The sequence below is a fragment of the Lipotes vexillifer genome, unplaced genomic scaffold (genome assembly GCF_000442215.2).
Source record: "Lipotes vexillifer unplaced genomic scaffold, Lipotes_vexillifer_v1.1 scaffold1762, whole genome shotgun sequence".
NCBI classification, from domain to species: Eukaryota; Metazoa; Chordata; class Mammalia; order Artiodactyla; family Lipotidae; genus Lipotes; species Lipotes vexillifer.
Window position 1 is genome coordinate 593,932 of NW_006787493.1, and position 4,921 is coordinate 598,852.

General features: G+C 47.2%; 1 protein-coding gene across 1 annotated transcript in view; it reads right to left on the minus strand.

Annotated features, from left to right (window-relative positions):
• The window catches only part of SPON1 (spondin 1), a 20,266-nt gene extending 16,793 nt beyond the window's left edge, over positions 1–3,473 (minus strand). Inside the window, exon 1 of the mRNA XM_007460219.1 lies at positions 3,415–3,473. The gene's annotated coding sequence lies outside the window, so the exon portion shown is untranslated. The remainder of the gene's footprint in view (positions 1–3,414) is intronic.
• Between the last annotated feature and the right edge of the window lie 1,448 nt (positions 3,474–4,921).

A 4,921-nucleotide genomic window follows, 5' to 3' on the forward strand; every position in this document is an offset into this window, starting at 1 on the left:
CCCCTGCATTGGCAGGCGGACTCTCAACCACTGCGCCACCCGGGAAGCCCCCAGACCTAATTTTAAAATTACCTCAAAGTATTTATTACTTCTATAATAAAAATGCTATTTAAAATAATGAAATGGATAAGAATATATGTGAGTTTTCTTTAGGAAACGCTAGATATGACTGGAATTTTTTAATTTGTCCAAACCATAATAAAAATTCTTATTCATGCCTTTCTTATATGCCATGTCTTCCCATATAAAGTATTTATTAATTTGATCTTATTTTTCTATCTGGGATTTAAATTTTTATCACTTTTCTGGCAAAGAGAATTGATCTGGCCATACCATATAACAATATACTATAACGTATGATAATGAAAACGGTGTAATATCCAGGATAAGATAGAAATATAGATCAGTGGCACAGGCTGAAGATTCCAGAAACTTTAGATAAGGACTCATATAAAAGTGAGGGGGAGGGGAAAGATCATGCAACAAGTGGGGTTGGGCTTACTTAATTGCAGTTTAAAAAAATACGGTATTCACATGTAATATCACACACACACACACACACACATCCCCCCAAACAGCAAAAACTGAGTTAAGTAAAAAACAACCAGATGATAGGAAAAAAAAGTCAAGTTTTTTGATCTGTTAGACAAACGTTAATTTTCTCAGCTTTGAAACAATAAAAGCAATCACAAAATTAAGTAATTGAATTATATACCAACTAAAAACATCTGCATAATGGAAACAACAGTGTTGAATTAGAAAGGAAAAATGACGTGTTAGCAAAAATGTCTCTAGTTTGACTGACAAATGTTAATATCTATGGTATGTACAGAGCTAGTCCAAATCTGTTAAAAAAAAAACAACCAACCAAAAACACCACAATCCCAATAGGTAAAGGAAAGTTATGAACAGACAATTCATACCAGAAAAATGAAAACCAAATGAAGACACAGAGATATCTTGTGCCTTTTTACATTCAGAGAGGCAGCGTGATGTGGGAGAGAACAAAGGGGACTGGAAGAGACAGCTGGATTTGAGCCCTGGTTCAGTCACTTATTAGCTATGTGACAGCAGCTTTGACCTCGTCTCCCTTTACAATTACTAACCTGCAAAATGGGAGCATCCTCAGGCCCACCCCAGGGCTTTTAGTGAGGAAATGGCTTATCATCGTGACTGGCACCATAAAAGGACTTGGTAAATGTTGATTTCCTTCTCACTCCGCTTTTCTAAACAAAGCTTTCAAAAACACGATGAAAGAAAAAGAGGCAATAAAGGATTTTTATGGTCCTTCTAGAGACTTACTATACCATTCTAAGTTACAGATCCATATCTGTGAGATTCAGGTCACTCATATGCCGAGTTCTGTCCCTCTTGTTCGTTTCAAATAATCCTCAATAAAGAGCTTTCAAAGTTGCAGAAACTCATTATCGACACTAGGCGGTGCTAGAGCCATTCACTAGGCTGAAGTCTGTGTGGCTGGAGGAAGGTTTCAGAGAGGTCTCTGCCTTGGACAACTCTGTTTTTAATTTGGAGGCATCTAGGGCTCCAAGTCCATCTGGCCTGTTAGACCTCTGCGTTCTCTAGTCCAAGGCCAGTCTTCCTTTACAATCCTGGGGACATCAACGGACCTGAGCAGGTTCTTCAGGAGACCGGGAGCACCCTGAAACTTCCAGCCCTGATTTGACAGAAAGATGCCTCTGGCCCCCTTGGGAACCATGGCTGGGATGATTAAGGGGGCACAGACCCTCCAGAGGCATGATTTCTGGAAAGGGTGACCATGTCTCTATTTCACCTGCCTCTCATCTGTCTCACAAACAGATCTGTCTAAACAAATGTTAATTAATCAGAATGGATGGGAATAATTAAGGAGACTACAGTCCTTTAGAGGATTCATCATAAGCAATAAAATTTATTTTTAAAAGTTCCAGTAATTCCTAACAGTCAGACTTAACTGGAGGAAATGGATGGTGGAAATTCAGCATTGATTTGCAGGAAACCTGGGCGTTTTCTACTCAGGTGCCGGAAGACCTTGTGGAGGATGTGGCTTTTGCTCAGAATTTGTCTTTCCTGTGTCTCTACCTGTACTCTGGGCTTTTGGAGCCACAGCTTGATTTATTGAGCTAAACAAGTCAGCAGCTAATTTGTTCATTCATGGCTGTCCTTTGAGAAGTGGTCCTGGGGATAAAGATGAACATCATTGAAAAACAAGTCAGTTTCTCTGGGCAGGACCTCACAAAGTAGGTCACCCTGGCTTTCCACTGGGCTGAGGGAGGCTGGAATCCCATTAACCTCAATAGAGCAGGCTCACAAGGAGGGGCAGGGCTGTTTCTGCAAAACAAAACTTGGCTGCGTGTAGGCTTCCTAATTTGACTTCCTAATGAGATTTGGAAGAGGAAAGGGGAGACTGGGGTATGGGAAAAACCAAAGGAAAATTCCTTTCCCTTAACAAGCTGGTAGCACTGAGTGGAGAGGCTTTGGGAATTTGGGAAATCTGAGTGTTTGCCATGGATGAATTCTGTTCCACTGGGGTCTCAAGATATCTGAGGGATGGGTGAAGGGTGGGAAGGTGTCCCCAAATATTTTTTTTGAATCTTCAGGAAAAAAAAAAAAAAGCTCCATTGATTCTTTCATCCTCTTGGAGCTACTGCCCACCCAGTCTCTCTTCTTTCACATCAAACTTCACAGAAGAGTTGTCTGTACTCACTGACTCCATAACCTCACTTTCTGTTCACATTTCACCCTGCTGCAGGCTTTTTACCCTCCCCCCATAACTCAGCAGAAAGGATTCCCAATAAGGTCACTGATGATCTTGATGGTCATAAATCCAACTGGCATTGTGCAACTCTGGTCTTCCTTGATCTCTCAGCTGCCCTGGACACAGCCATCCTTCTTGAATGCTTTCTTCCCTTGGCTTCCCTGTTACCAAGTTTCCTTCCCCAATCTCCTTGCTACTCCTTTTTTGCTTCCTTTGCAGGCAACTCCTCCTCAGCATTAAATGTTGGAGCTCCTCGGGACTCAGTCCCAAGCCCTTGACTCTCATTCTCAAGCTGTCTCTCAGCCATGTCCTTAGTGTTGATTGTCTCCCATTCCTTGGTGACCCTCAATTTTATATCTCAGTTTAGAATTCTCCCCCTGATTTTCAAAGCTTTATAGTTAACCGTGTTCTTAACACCTCCAGTGTCTGAGTGGGGTCCTCTGCAACGTTAAAGCCATGGGGGACAGAGACCAAGCCTGCATTCCCCGAGGAGTTAGGGGCACTTGGTACTGCACGCATGAGCAGTGCACCTCACCTGCTCAGCCACCTGAGAGGCAGTGCTGACTTTTACGACATAACTGGCATGCGGTGGCCAGGAGGCGGGTGGCTCCACGTACAAGACCAGGCCGGGGGCTGGACAGGGCCCTGTTGCTACTTACACGTTGAGAGGCTGCCAGGCTGGCCACTGAGCTTTGGCTTTGATGACAGTGAGGACCTCATCGCTCTGTAAGAAAGGACCACAGGTATTTAGTGAGGAGAGCTGGGCTCAGGGAGCAGGAGGGTTCTGACATAGTGACGCTGTCCACTCCCCATGCCCTTACCTGCTGCTGAGACTCTACCTGCCCCCGGGTGAAGAGCCCTGGAGTCTCGGCAATCCCAGGAGGTGGGGCTGCATCCAGGGTGCCTGGTGTGTGCTGGACACCGAGGGGCCCACTGAGCCACACTTAGGGGTTCCAGCGCAGACCCTTCTCCACAGGAGCCAGGCTCTAACTTGCCCTCCCCCTGGGATGGCCAGACCTCCACATCATGTCCAGCCTGGAGGGCAGGTCATGCTCTCTGTGTCCAGGCTTCCACTGGGGCCTGCTCCAGCCACACTGCAGCCACCATCTGACCCCAAGGGTTGTCACCCCCGAGGCCTCTCCTGCTGTCGAGACTCACATACTGGATCAGACTCCCTCGGAACAAGGAGGGCAAGATGAAGCCTGGGGCCCACACTCCTGGGCCACTCACGTAATCCTGCTCTAGTTTGCTTTGGACAGTGTATAGGGCACCCTTAAAGCTTGGGGACCTAAAAGAATTTTTTGAGGAAGAATTTGATAATTAACATTTAGAAGGAAAGCCTTAAGTCACCATCGTGGGGAAAAATCAGAATTTTGTTAATCTTGCTTAACTTTACTTCGAGATTTGTTTGGGTTTTTATTTTCAATTACACATTGGGGCTGAGGGCTACCATAGGCTTTTCCAGCCTTAAAGCTTCCACAGGTCCAAATTCAGTTTTGGCTGGGGTTTCCCCAGAGTGGATTCAGCTGGTCCTGGAGCTCCCCTTCCCCGGGCCGGGGCCCAGCAGTGCTCAGACACCACTGTCCACGCTGCACAGAAAAGCCCAGGATGTCACCAGCAGGGGCAGCAAGAGCTTTGTTGCCGAATGAACAGGTTTCTGAGTTCCCGAAGGGCAGAGACTGGCTTGGATGGCCCACAGCTCTGCCCCAGTCCTTAGAGTTGTTTCTGGCAGTAGGTACCTGGCATATATTTGGGGTGAATCGATGAACAACTTCTTAGTCGGTGGGTACCTTGCCCAGAAAATACCATGCAAGGAGGAGGTCAGAGGTGCCTCCAGGCTCAGGCCGCAAGATTAGAAAAAGCCTCTGGTCTGGAGCACCTCGTCTGCAGCCAGGGAATGGGTTGCTGGAGCAATTCCCGGGGTGGGGAGCTTAGAGGGGACAGGAGCTTAGCCAGATCCTGCTCGGCTTGGGCACCTACTGATGGTCCTGGTGGGGCGGGGGTAGAAGTGAGGCCCACAGAGCACCCCGTCCCCCCAGAAGCTCGCAGCCTGCTCTGAGCTCAGGCTTCCTTGGGGGTTCCCCCTTTCGGTCAGAGGACTCTGTGGATGCACAGACAGCCCCCCCCCCCCCCCCCCCCCCCCCCACCGCCCGCGGGCCCGGGTTC